Source organism: Panthera leo, chromosome C2 (assembly GCF_018350215.1).
Source record: "Panthera leo isolate Ple1 chromosome C2, P.leo_Ple1_pat1.1, whole genome shotgun sequence".
NCBI classification, from domain to species: Eukaryota; Metazoa; Chordata; class Mammalia; order Carnivora; family Felidae; genus Panthera; species Panthera leo.
Genome location: NC_056687.1, coordinates 123369862 through 123384481, shown reverse-complemented (window position 1 = coordinate 123384481; position 14620 = coordinate 123369862). Strand labels below are relative to the sequence as shown.

The window sequence follows — 14620 nt, the reverse complement described above, 5'->3', positions numbered from 1 at the left end:
AACAGGTGAACAGTCGCTAAATGAGTAAGTTTAATTAAACTGAAAGAAATTTTGATTTGAAAAAAGACATACAAGTGGCTGTTATTGAAGTATAGGAAATGTAGGCCAACGGCCAAATCCTATTGCCTAGAAATAAACCCTCTAAGTAACAGAAAACAGAATTTAAATTTAATTCAACCTCCATTAGTAAGTTTGTGACTACATGTTGGGAAAACAACAACTTACATCTGGGAATACATCCAACATCTCAAAAGAAATGCAGGCTCGGGTTCTTAATATATTCAATGAATGCTGTAGGTGTGTCTGATGGCGTTGACTAGTCATATGTCGGGCTGCATAATTTCTGTCAAAAATCAGCAAACTAAGAATAAAAATCTCAAATGAACTTTTTAAAACCAGTCACCCCCACTACTCAAATTCATCCATCAAACCTCTGAGAATCTTCTCTGCGAGAGCCCCACACGACATGTGGTACAAAGCAGGAAGTGCCTAAGGTTAAAGGACCACACTATAAATAACATCCACTGGCCTGACACATTCATACTAGCCTATCTCTTGTTCCCAAACATTCTCTCAAGTAAAGGAGTGTGAAATAAGAGCTGGTTCAACATTTTCTCCTCTGGGCTCATATGACTGTCAGTGTATAAACAATGAAAATCCACAGAGCTAAGTTTCATCTAATGGATACTTTTTTCATGGTGAAGAAGGGGTTATCCTGTGTTATCACAGGACTAGAGATAGAAGTTTTGCTGTATTGCCTCTGTTGGTTTGTAAGGTTTTGTTGTTTGGGGAGAAGCAGGATGAAGGAAACAAAGGAAGGACAAATGCAGCTTGGAGAAGGGACGTTTATGAAAGGGGAAAGAGCTCCAAGCAGAAAGCCGTTAGAGACGCTGTTCATTTCTCCTTAAAGGTACTAAACAAATGCTTTAGCTAGTTTAATCCAATTTATATGCATGCAATATCAAATTACAGTTGTGAGCTGTCTTAGTGAAAATATACCAACAGAAGGGACATTCACTTTTCTTTGTGAAAAAAGAAAGTCAGCTGTAGGGCCAGATTTTCATCCAGCTTTAATCGTGAGCTGATTCTGATTAAGGGGAAAGGCACTGTTTGAATATATGTCCCTGGAGAGATCACGGGGGTCGGGTTATGGCTTGGCGCATAGATCTGCTGGCTTTTGGCGCCTGCTGCCAGTGACTGGGGGTGTGGGTAGGAGATGAGGCCTGAGCACAGAAAGGAAATCCACACCACACACCCCTCAAGGTGGCAGGAAAGTTCCTTTCTCCAAGACCTGGGTCCTCCCTGCTTTGTCAGCCTCCTCTCCCTCCCATATGCTGGAATGTGATTCTCTTCCACTGCTGTGTTTACCCATACTCCTTTCTCTGTCCATAATGCCCCCTAAACTGTCTCTCACATTCCCCAAGCCTTGGGTGTCATCTCCCCCAAGAGGCCTCCCCCACATGCCAGGTGGGAAAGGCCCCTCCTTTTTACCAAGTGCCACAGTCGCCTGCTACCATGCGTCTCACTGTCTAAGGGAAGCAGACAGTCCTATCCCACAGAGGTAAAATTCCTCAGGTGACCTAGGCTACTCATGCATTCCTGTTGGGCAGGGTATGCAATTTAATCAATTCTATCTCCGGCAACAGTGCCCGGTCTGGAGAAGACGCTGTAAATATCTGTGGGATGTTGAAAGGTGTCAGCCGAATGTATAACATTCAATGACACAAGCAGGGGACTCCATTCTGGACTTTCAAAAGTGACCAAGTACTTTGCATAGAAGAATGAGAATAAAGAAAAGAAAGTGCTTGAGGTCATTCATAACCAAGGCCCCTCCACTCACAAATACCCCGATTGATAGAAATCACATATAATACACATAATATATCCATGATAGATTATCCATGCATTCTGTGGTTACCATGATCTTGGGAGATCAGGAACACTCTCTGACACCTCGCTGGGCCATGCCAGAGCCTTCCTTCCCATGCAGCAAAAAGAGAGTCTGCAACTACATCAAGGGATGCTTATGTCCCCCAAATAGTACAGATGAAGATACCTGTCTGTGAAGTGACACATTCTACAATGCAGACCGCATACTCTACCCTGATGAGCCTCACAGCAAAGACAACACCCATGAAGCCAGGGGGCATTTCTGATGAGTCAAGGTTGGCAGGAAAAGGCATTTAGTGGCTAAGAGTCAAACAGATGTTTATATCAAGTCAAGCAGAGGGTATATATCCCGAAAAGAACATTACTCCACGCACTGTTTAGAGATTTACAGGGAAATAAATTTCTTCTTACTTCCAAATAGAAATGTTCTTTTTCCCCCCACACACTTGCTTTAGGATAAATTTTGTGAAGTGGAATTGGTAGACCAAGAGTATATACTTTCTTTCTGAGAGATAAGGACACTTTTTATTTTAACACAAAAACAATTATTGACCTTAAAAATTAATTCTTTAATACATTGGGGCGCCTGGGTGGCTCAGTCGGTTGAGTGTCCGACTTCAGCTCAGGTCATGATCTCACGGTTCGTGGGTTCGAGCCCCACATAGGGCTCTGTGCTGAACGCTTGCTCAGAGCCTGGAGCCTGCTTCAGATTCTGTGTCTCCTTCTCTCTCTCTGCCCCTCCTCCGCTCGTGCTCTGTCTCATTGTGTCTCTCAAAAATAAATAAATGTAAATTTAAAAAAATTCTTTAATACATCTACCAACCAGTTGCTCGGTCTTCAGATTTTCCCAAGTCTTGCATGTATATCATTTTATAGTTGACGTGAATCAGGATTCAAATAAGGTCCATACATGGTATTGTTTCATATGTGTCTTAAATGTCTTGAATTATAGTTTCCAATTCTTCTTTCTCACTACTTATTTGTTAAAGAAATCGGGTCATATGTCCTACAGAATTTATCACATTTTACATATAACTGAAGCAGCCTTGTGGAATCTTTTTTTTTTTTTTAAGTTTGGTATTTTTTATTGAGGTATAATTGACATACAATAAACCAAATATATTTAAAGGGTATAATTTAGTATGTTTTAGCATGTATATACCCAAGAAACCAAAACAACAATCAAAATAACGAACGCAGTATCACTTCCCAATGTTTTCCTTGTGCCATTTTGTAATCCTTCTCTCCTGCCCCATGCTACACCCTGACCCCCAACTACTAATCTGTTTGCTGTCACTGTAGATTAGTTTGTAACTTCTAGAATTTTTTACATAAGGAATACATAAAATATGTACTCTTTTTTTGCTCTGGCTTCTTTCAGCATAATTATTTTGAGATTCATCTATGTTTTGGGTTCATTCTTTTTTGTTGCTGAGTACTATTCCACTGTGTGGATAAACCACCACCTGTTTATTCACGTGTTGATGGAAGCTTGGATTGTTTCCAGTTTGGGGCCGTTGTAATTAAGCTGCTCTGAACATTTGTGCATGAGTCTTCACGTGAGTGGAAGCTTTAATTTCTCTTGGGTAAATACCTAGAAATGGAACAGCTGAATCATATGGCAGGGAAACATTTAGCTTGAAAGAAATTGTCAAGCTGTTTTCCATAGCCATTGCATATTCATGTTCCTACCAGCAGTGACTGAAACTTGCAATTGTTCCATGTCTTTGACCATAGTTCTAGGTTAGCCTTTTCAATTTTAGCCATTCTGGTATGGGAGTAGTGGTATCTCTTATTTGTGGTCTTATTCTACATTTCCCTTATTTAATTGAACATCTCTCCATGTGCTTATTTGCCATACCTCTATATTTTTTTGGTGAAGACTCTGTTCCAATATTTTCCCCATTTTTTTATTGCTTGTTTTTTTTAAAATTACTGAATTAAGAGGTCCTTATATATTGTAGGTGCAATCTTTTATCAGATATAGGCTTTGCAAATCTTTTCTCCCAGTCTATGGCTTGTCTTCATTCTCGTACTCATTTTTGAAGAATGGAAGCTTTTAATTTTAATAAGGTCTAATTTATACTTGTTTGTTTTTCTATTTGGAGTATGCTTTTTGTGGGGTCTCATCTGAGAAGTCTTAACCTAAGGTCACAAAGATTTTGTCCTATGTTTTCTTCTAGAAATTTTATAGTTTTAGGCTTCATAGCAGCACTTTCAACAATAGCCAAATTATGGAAAGAGCCTAAATGTCCATCAACTGACAAATGGATAAAGAAATTGTGGTTTATATATACAATGGAATACTACTTGGCAATGAGAAAGAATGAAATCTGGGCATTTGCAGCAATGTGGATAGAACTGGGGGGTATTATGCTAAGTGAAATAAGTCAGGCAGAGAAAGGCAGATACCATAGGTTTTCACTTATATGTGGATCCTGAGAAACTTAACAGAAGACCGGGGGGGAGGGGAAGGGGAGGAAATAGTTACAGAGAGGGAGGGAGGAGGCAAACCATAAGAGATTCTTAAATACTGAGAACAAACTGAAGGTTGATGGGGGGTGGGGGAGAGGGGAAAGTGGGTGATGGGCACTGAGGAGGGCACCTATTGGGATGAGCACTGGGCGTTGTATGGAAACCAATTTGACAATAAATTATATATATATAAAATAAAGTTTATGATACATTTTGAGTTAGTTTTTGCACATGGTGTGAGCTATGAATTGAAGTGCCTTTTTTTCTTTTTTGCATATTAGTGTATCCAATTGTTTCAGCACCATTTTTTAAAAAGACTATCCTTTCTCTTCTGCGTTGTCTTTAGGTTTTATTTCTTTTTCCTGCCTTACTGTTTTGGCCAGTACCTCCAGTACAATGTTGAATAGAAGGGGCAAGCATGGAGATCCTTATCTTGTTCCTGTTCTTAAGGGTAAAACATTGAGCCTTTCACCATTAAGATGTTAACAGTAGGTTTTTCACAGATAGTTTTTTTTTTACTGGGTTGAAGAAATTCCTTTCCATTCCTAATATGCTATTTTGTATTTTCTTTCTTTCTTTTTTAATATTAGGGGTGGATGTTGGCTTTTGACAACTGTCTTTACTGAGATAATCACATATTTCTTTTTAGTTTATTAATGTAATGAATTACATTAACTGATTTTTGGGTGTTAAACTAAGCATTCATCTGTGAGACAATCAAGAGAGGAGATTGGTACTGATATATTATCCTGTATATATACTGTTAGATTTTTTTAGAAATATTTTGTTTAGGATTTTGATCTATGTTCATGAGGGATACTAGCATATAGCTTTCTTTTCTTGTGATGTCTTTGCTTGGTTTTGATATCTGGGTAATGCTGGAGTCACAGATGGAGTTGTAAAGTAGTCTCTCCTCTTTGATTTTCTGGAAGAGACTGTATACAACCAGTATTATTTCTTCCTTAAATGTTTGGCAGAATTCACCAGTGAAATTATTAATTTATGTATGTATGGTGGGGGACAGTTTTTTTTATTGTGGTAAAATATACATAACAAAATTTGCCATCTTAAGCCTTTTTTAACAGTTTAGTGGTATTAAATACATTCGTAATGTTGTACAGTCATCACCACTGTCCATCTCCATAGCTCTTTTCATGTTGTAAAACTGAAACTCTTATACCCATTAAATAATACTTCCCCATTTCCCCCTCCTCCAGCCCCTGGCAACCACCATACTACTTTCTATCTCTATGCATTCTCATATAAATGTTTCTCATATAAATTTACTCTAAGTTTCTCATATAAACGTACTCATACAGTATTTGTCTTTTTCTGATTGGCTTATTTCATTTAGCATATATGTCCTCAGGATTCATTCGTGTTACAGCATATTGCAGAATTTCCTTTCTTTTGAGGGTGAATAATAGTCCATTGTATGCATATACCACATTTTGATTATTTATTCATCCATCAATAGGCACTTGGGTTGCTTCCACATTTCAGCTCCTGTGAATAATACTGCTATGAACAAGGGTATACAAATGTCTCTTTGAGACCCTGCTTTCAATTATTTTTGGTACATACCAGAAGTGGAATTGCTGGATCATATGGAAATTCTATTTCAACTTTTTTGAGGAACTGCCATACTGTTTTCCACAATGGCTACACCATTTTACATTCCTGTCAACAGTGCACAAGGGTTCCAATTTCTCCATATCCTCGCCAACAATTGTGTTCTTTTTTTTTTTTTTTTTTTGATAGCAGCCATCCTACTGGGTGTGAGGTAGAATCTTATTGTAGTTTTAATTTGTGTTTCCCTAGTGATTAGTGATGTTGAGCATCTTATCATGTGTTTCTTTGCCATTTGTATATTTTCTTTAGAGAAATGTCTATTCAATTCCTTTGTCCATTTTTTAATTGGTTCATTTGTTTTAAGTTTTAGGAGTTCTCTATTTTTCTGGGTATTAATTTCTTATTAGATACATAATTTGCAAATATTTTCTCCTATTCTCTGGGTTGTCTTTTTACTCTTGTTAGTGTCTTTTGATACACAAAATTTTAAGATTTTCACCAAGTCCAACTGGTCTATTTTTCCTTTGGTTACCTATGCCTTTGGTGTCATATCCAAGAGATCACTGCCAAATTCATTGTTAAAATTTTATCTTATGTTTTCTTTTAAGAGCTTTATTCTTTTTCTTATATTTAGGTCCTAGATCCATTTTGACTTAATTTTTGTATATGGTGTTAGGTAAGGGTCCAACTTCATTCTTTTGCATGTGGATGTCCAGTTTTCCCAGTACCATTTGGTGAAATGACTAACCTTTCACAATTGAATGATCTTGGCGCCCTTATCAAAAATCATTTGACCCTATATGCGAGGGTTCATTTCTGGGCTCTTTATTCTATTCCCTTGGTCTATATACTATAAATGTCTGTCTTTATGCCAGGACCACATTGTTTTGATTATTGCAGCACTGCAGTTAAGTTTGAAATCAGCAAGTGTGAGTTCTCCAGTTTTGTTCTTAAAGGCTGTTGTGCTATTTGGGGTTTCTCGAGATTTCCTAAGAATTTTAGGATGGGTTTTTCTATTTCTGCAAAACATGTCATTAGGATTTTGGTAGAGAATGCATGGAACTGTAGATTTCTTTGGATAGTATTGACTTTTTAAATTTTTTTATTTTTTTTTAACGTTTATTTATTTTTCAGACAGAGAGAGACACAGCATGAACGGGGGAGGGGCAGAGAGAGAGGGAAACACAGAATCGGAAGCAGGCTCTGGGCTCTGAGCCGTCAGCCCAGAGCCCGACGCGGGGCTCAAACCCGCGGACCGCGAGATCGTGACCTGAGCCAAAGTCGGACGCTTAACCAACTGAGCCACGCAGGCGCCCCAAGTATTGACTTTTTAATAGGAGGTTAAAAATTTTAACCTAAGTTATTTTTAACAATAACTTTTCTCAATCCATGAGCATGGGGTGTTTCCATTTATTTATAACTTCTTTCAGCAACTGTGTTGAGTTTTCATTACACAAGTCTTTTGCCTCCTTGGTTAAGATAATTCCAAAGTATCTTAATCTTTTTGATGCTATTATAAATGAAATGGTTTTCATAATTTACCTTCACATTGTTCATTGTTAGTGTATAGATATAACTGAATTTTGCATGTTGACTTTGTATCCTGCTATGTTGCTGAATTCATTTATTCTAAAGATTGTGTGTGTGTGTGTGTGTGTGTGTGTGTGTGTGTGTGTGTGTGTGTGTAAATTTTAGGGGTTTCTACATATAAGATCATATCATTTGCAAACATAGATAATTTTAATTTTTCCTTTTCAATTTGGATGTGTTTTGTTTCTTTTTCTTGCCTAATTGCTCTGGCTATAACTTCTAGTACTTTGTTGTAGGAGACATATGTAGAAAAATGTTACTACACCCAGTGTCAGGGAAATTACTACCTCTGCTCTCTTCAAGGAGTTTTATGGTTTTAGTCTCTCACATTTAGGTCTTTAGTCCATTTTGATTTTATTTTTGTTTATGGTGTAAGAAAGTGGTCTGGTTTCATTCTTTTGCACGTAGCTCTCCAGTTTTCCCAACACCATTTGTTGAAGAGACTGTCTTTCTCTCCTTGCATATGCCTGCCTCCTCTGTTGAAGATTAACCATTTAATTTTGGGTTTACTTCTGGGCTCTCTATTCTGTTCCATTGACCTATGTGTCTGTTGTTTGTGCCAGTAACATACTATTTTGATTACTAGAGCTTTGTTCTATGCCTTGAAATCCGGAATTGTGATACCTCCAGTTTTGTTCTTTTTTTTCAAGATTGCTATGGCAGTTTGGGGTCTTTTGTGGTTTCATACAAATTTTAGGATTGTTTGTTCTAGTTCTGTGAAAAACTTGATAGGGATTGCATTAAATGTTCAGACTGCTTTGGTAATACAGACATTTTAACATTTGTTCTCCCCACCCATGAGCATGGAATATCTTTCCATTTATTTATGTTGTCTTCAGTTTCTTTTATCAATGTTTTATAGCTTTCAGAGTACATGTCTTCACCTCCTTGGTTAAGTTTATTCCTAGGCATTTCATTATTTTGGGTGCAATTGTAAATAGCATTGTTTTCCTAATATCTCTTTCTTCTGCTTCATTATTGGCATATAGAAATGTAACAGATTTCTGTATATTGATTTAGTACCCTGCAAACTTACTGAATTCACTTATCAGTTGCAGGTTTTCTTGGTGGCATCTTTAGGATTTTCTAGATGTAATATTATCTGCAAATAGTGAAAATTTTACTTATTCCTTACCAATTTGGATGTCTTTTATTTCTTTTTGTTGTCTGACTGCTGTGGCTAGGACTTAGAGTACTATGCTGAATAAAAGTGGTGACAGTGGACATTCTTGTCTTTTTCTTGATCTTAGGGAAAAAGTTCTTAGTTTTTCACCATTGAGTATGATGTCAGCTGTGGGTTTTTCACATAGGGCCATTATTATATAGAGGTATGTTCCCTCAAAACCCCCTTTATTGAGGTTTTTATCATGAATGGATATTGTACTTTGTCAGGTGGTTTTTCTCCTTCCACTGAAATGATAGGGTTTTTATCCTTTCTCTTGTTGATGTGATGTATCACATTGATTGATTTGTGAATATTGACCCAGCCTTGCATCCCAGGAATAAATTCCATTTGACTGTTGTGAATGTTTGTTTTTTAAGAATTTTTTTTTAACATTTATTATTGAGGGACAGACACTGAGCATGAGCAGGAAAGGGGCAGAGAGGAGGAAACACAGAATCCGAAGCAGGCTCCAGGCTCTGAGCTGTCAGCACAGAGCCGGATGCAGGGCTCGAATTCACAAACTGTGAGATCATGATGACCTGAGCCGAAGTCAGACACTTAACCAACTGAGCCACCCAGGCGCCCCTGAATGTTTTTTTTAATGTATTGTTGAATTCAGTTTGCCAATATTTTATGGAGGACTTTTGCATCTATGCTCATCAGAGATATTGGCCTGTAATTTTCTCTTTTGGGGGTATCTTTATCTGGTTTTTGTATCAGGGTAATGCTGGCCTCACAGATGAATTTGGAAGATTTCCTCCTTTTATTTTTTGGAATAGTTTGAGATGAACAGTTATTAACTCTTATTCAAATGTTTGGTGGAATTCTCCTGTGAAGCTGTCTGGTTCTGAACCTTTGTTGGAGTTTTTTTTGTTTTTAAATCAGTTCAAACTTTAAATCTGTTCAAATTCCCTACTTCTTCCTGGTTCAGTTTTGGGAGGTTATGTTTCTAGGAATTTATCCATTTCTTCTAGGTTGTTCAATTTGTTGGCATATAATTTTTCATAATAATCCCTTATAGGAGACAAATAACTTTGTATTTCTGTGGTGTTATTTCTCCTTCCTTCCTCCCACCCTCCCTCCCTCCCTTCTTTCTTTTTTTTTTTTTTTTTGAGTCTGGCTAGAGGTTTATCAATTTTGTTGATTTGTTGAAAGAACCAGCTCCCAGTTTCCTTGATCTGTTCTACTGTTGTATTTTTTTTAGTTTCTATCTTACCCATTTCTCTTGTAATCTATATTATTTCCTTCCTTCTACTGATTGTGGCCTTTTTTGGTTCCTTTTCTAGCTGCTTTAGGTCTAAGGTTAAGTTGTTTATTTAGTATTTTTCTTGTTTCTTGAGGTAGACCTGTATTGCTATAATCTTCTCTGTTAGCTTTTGTTGCACCCTAAGATTTTGGACTATAATGTTTTCATTTTCATTTGTCCATGTATTTTTTTATTTCCTCTTTGATTTCTTGGCTGACCCATTCATTGTTTAGTAGCAGGTTATTCAACCTCCATGCATTTGTTTTCTTTCCAGACTTTTTCTTGTGGTTGATTTCTAGTTTCACAGTGTTGTGGTCAGAACAGATGCATGGTGTGCCTTCATTGTTTTTGAATTTGTTGAAACTTGTTTTGTGGACTAATGAGTGATCTACTCTGGAGAACATTACATGTGCACTGGAAAAGAATGTGTATCCCATGGTTTTAGGATGGAATATTCTAAATATATCTGTTAGATCCATCTGGTCCAATATGTCATTCATAGCCCCTGTTTCATTGCTGATTTTCTGTTGGATGACCTATCCATTGATATAAGTGGGATGTTAAAGTCCCTAATTACCAATTTCTTCCTTTATGTTTGTTAATAGCTGCTTTCTGTATTTGGGTGCATAAATATTTATAATTGTTCTTTCTTCTTGTTGGATTGTCCTCTTTATAATTCTACAGTGTCCTTCTTTGTCTCTTGTAACTCTTCTTGTTTTAAAGTCTATATTGTCTGAAAATAGTACAAGCACTCCTGCTATATTTGATTATTTTCATGAAGTATCTTCTTCCAACCTTTCATTTTCAATCTATTTTTGTCTTTGGATATAAAGTATCTCTTGTATATAGTATATGGTTGGATCATGGATTTTTTTCCTTCTGCCAATCTCTGTCTTTTGATTGGAGAGTTTAAAAGATTTACAGTCAAAGTAATTCCTGATAAGGACGAACTTCTGTCATAGCGCTGTTTGTTTCCTAAACGCTTTATGGTTTTTTCCCCCTTTTTCCTTCATTACTGTCTTCTTTTGTGTTTAGTTGATTTTTTTGTAGTGGAATGTTTAAATTCCTTCTCATTTCCTTTTGGGTATATTCTATAACTATTTTCTTTGTCGTTACCATGGGGATTACACTTGACATCCAAAAGTTACAACACTTTACATTTACACCAGTATAACTTCAATGGCATACAAAATCTCTGCTCCTTTAAACCTCCATCCCCACCCTTTTTGGTTGTTGATGTCACCAGTTAACATCTTCATACAGTGTGTGCCCCAAAACATAAACTCATAATTCTTTTAAATGCATTTGTCTCTTAAATTATATAGAAAACATGATTTGGAATTACAAGCCAAAGTTACAGTAATACTAGCTTTTAGACAAATGAATTTTTTTCTTCAAATGTATCAGTCTTCTAAATTCTGTAGGAAACAAACTCCCTATTACAGAACTCCCTATTTCTTGCGAGGTAGATCTAATGGTAACAAACTCCCTCAGCTTTTGTTAATCTAGGTATGTCTTAATTTATCCCTCACTTTTCCCCCCCGGACTATGATGAAAATTTAATGATTTATAAAGCATTTGGCAAAGAGCAAAGTGCTCCACTAGTGTGCTGACAATGTTTACCACAATGTATCAAAAAAATAAAAAAATCATGTTGAGGTTACTAAGTAGAGAAAAGTTTCAGTATTTTACTAACCATTCATCTCAACATTCACATTCTATGTATCTTCTCATGGTCAACAAACTTATTCAAATGATTTAAGTTTATTCCACTATTTAAAGTGGAAATTCTCGACAATAATTTGAAACCATGGAGTTCTCTTCATTTCACCACTGGCTACCTTGTCCAAAAGTTCTTTTAACTATTCCTTTGACACATAATAATAGCTCTTAATCTCACTGGGATCTGGATTCAAAGTTAGGTTCTTGCTCACAAAATGTAATCAATTTCATGTCCCTTCCCCCCCTCCCTGCCCCCGCTCCCAGATACCATCTGATTGGAACTTGTAGTGAATTCCTGTTAGATAATTAACTTCGTCTGGGGGAACCTCTTTCATGGGAATTCCTAATTCAGCCTTTAAATGTTTCTGTGTTGCTCATTTTACTCCAACTGCATCGTTTTCTTTTAGCTCTCCTGGATTACTTACTGGATGACTATAACAAGTATTGGTAAAACAACCTGGAAAGGTAATTTCTGCATTTGATCTCTGTGGTAGCAGGAACTTATTTTCAGTGTTGAATAAGATAACCCTACAAGCTCAATGCAATAATCCTTTCTCTATGTTTTCATTCAGGTGACAATCCTTTTTGGTCTTGGCCCCAATTTTATTGTCATTTTCATCAGTAAGGATACACATGTCTGCCAGGAGTTGAACCTGCTTACAGAGGTTGTCAGTATCTATTTCAGGCAGTGTTAGGACACATCAGATCTGTCCCACAAAACACGGGTCCCAACCTTCTCTCCCACTTTTGAAGGACAGTTTTGCCAGATACAGGGTTCTTGGCTGACACCTATTTTCTTTTAGCACTCGGAATATATCAGCCCACTGTGTCTGGTCTCCACAGTGTCTGATGAGAAATCTGCGGAAAATCGTATTGAGGATCCTTGTATGTGATGATTTGCTCATTGCCTTCAAGATTCTCTGTGTCTCCCTTTTGCAAATTTGGTTATAATGTGTCTCATTTGATTATAATGTGTCTCAGTGTGCATCTCTTTGCTTTCTCCTTACTTGGCGCTCATTGAGCTTCTTGGATATTTTTATTTATGTCTTTCATCAAATTTGAAAAATTTTCAGCCATTATTTCTTCAAATATTCTCTCTCCTCCTTTATTCCTCTTCTCCTTAGATTCCCACCATGCCTATGTTGGTCTACTTGATGGTGGTCCAATGGTCTCTTATACTCCATTTGGTTTTTAATCTTTTTTTTTTCTTTCCTCAGACTTGATAATTTCCATTGTCCTATCTTTCAGTTTGCGGAGTCTTTGTTCTGCCTGTTCAAATCTGTCTTTGAATCTTTCTAGTGAATTTTTAATTTCAGTAACTATAATTTTCAGCTCCAGATTATCTTTTTAGCTCCTTACAGGTTTTCTGTCTCTTTGCTGATACTTCCATTTTGTTCATTCATGGTTTCTTGACTATCTCCACATCTTCCTTCAGTTCTTTGAGCATCTTTAAGACAGTTGCTTTAGAGTCATTGTCTAGTATATCCACCCTCAGGTCTTTTACAAGGACAGTTTCTGTTGATTAATCTTTTCCCTTTGAGTGGGCCATACTTTCCTGCTTCTTTGCAGGTCTTGTGACATTTTTGTAGAAAACTGGACATTTGAATCTAATGATGTGGTAACTCTGGAAATCAGATTCTCCTCCTTCCCCAAGGTTTGTTTTTGTTTTTGTTATTGTTTATTATTTTGCTTTTTAGTCGTTTTAAGCTGTCTCTATCCTGAGGATCAGTCTGAGGTGTAAACTTAAGGTCTTTTCTCAGTCTTTCTCTGGGCATGTGAGATCAATTTTTAATTTCTGCCCCTCCCCCCCTTACATGCAGTTATTTTTAAATGTCTGGATTCTACAATAGAAAAAGAAAAATAAGGGGAGAGGGAAAAGGCACTGGCCCTTTAAATCCCCTGGAAATCCCTTCAACCAGAGGGGGAGAGGCTTGCAACAAATACTGGGAGTTGGGGGAGGTGCAAAAGGGGATCAGAACACAGATCCCTGATATCTGGGGGACAGTGTCCTTTTTGCCATCCTTGGCTATCTCAGGCTGTGTGCAGGCTGCTCCAGGAACATGTATGCAACTGCCTGCCACGTGGGGGCAACTGTTAGTGTGCTAAGCACTGAAACTGATTGAAGTTAGCTGCAATTTACCTGCCCCAGTCTTCCCTTAGAAGTTGCAAGCCTTCAACAGACTTGAGTTCCAAAATAGTTACATCAGACCGATTCTGCCAGTGCAACTGCTGTTTAGGTGTGGAGACAGATTGCTGGTGCTCCCTAGTCTGCCGTTTTCCCCAAATCCTCTGTAGGATGGTTTTTAAACCACACATGAAATTTCACTGATACAGAGCTATTCAGGTTACCTATTCTTTAAAAATAAAAATCTATTCTTGAATGAGCTTTGATAGTGTGTCTTTCAAGGAATTTGTCTATTCCAATTAAGTTGTCAAATTTATAGGCATAAAGTTTTTTATAATATCCCTTTATCTTTTTCATATCAGTAGAATCTGTAGTTATGTCAACTTATTCCTGATAATGGTAATTTGTGTCTTTCTTCTTTTTTCCCCCTTGATAGTCTATCTAGAGGTTTATCAATTTTTTGATATTCTCAAAGAAACAGTTATTGGTTTATTAATTTCCTGTAATATGTTTCTGTTTTCTATTTCATTAATGTCTGCTCTGATCTTGTTTATTTTCTTATGCTTGCTTTGTGTTTACTCCTCTATTCCTAATTTCTTAAAGTAGGAGACAAAATCATTGATTTGAGACCTTTCTTTTATTTTCCTAATATGGTGTTTAGCACTATAAAATTTCCCCCAAGTACTGCTTTAGTGACATCCCCCAATTTTTGATATATTGTTTTCATCTCTAGTTCAAAATATTTTCTAATTTCCATCTGGATTTCTTTTGTGACCACTGGGTTTTTAGAAGTGTGTTAGTTCATTTTCATGTTTGGGGATATTCCAGAGATCTG

The 14620-nt window shown here is 36.9% G+C and overlaps 1 protein-coding gene and 1 pseudogene across 4 annotated transcripts in view; both read right to left on the bottom strand.

The window, feature by feature from the left end:
* Nucleotides 1–14620, bottom strand: part of NMNAT3 (nicotinamide nucleotide adenylyltransferase 3) — a 114069-nt gene that overhangs the window by 45517 nt on the left and 53932 nt on the right. The window lies entirely within an intron of this gene.
* LOC122229724 lies at nucleotides 11650–13282 on the bottom strand (annotated as a pseudogene).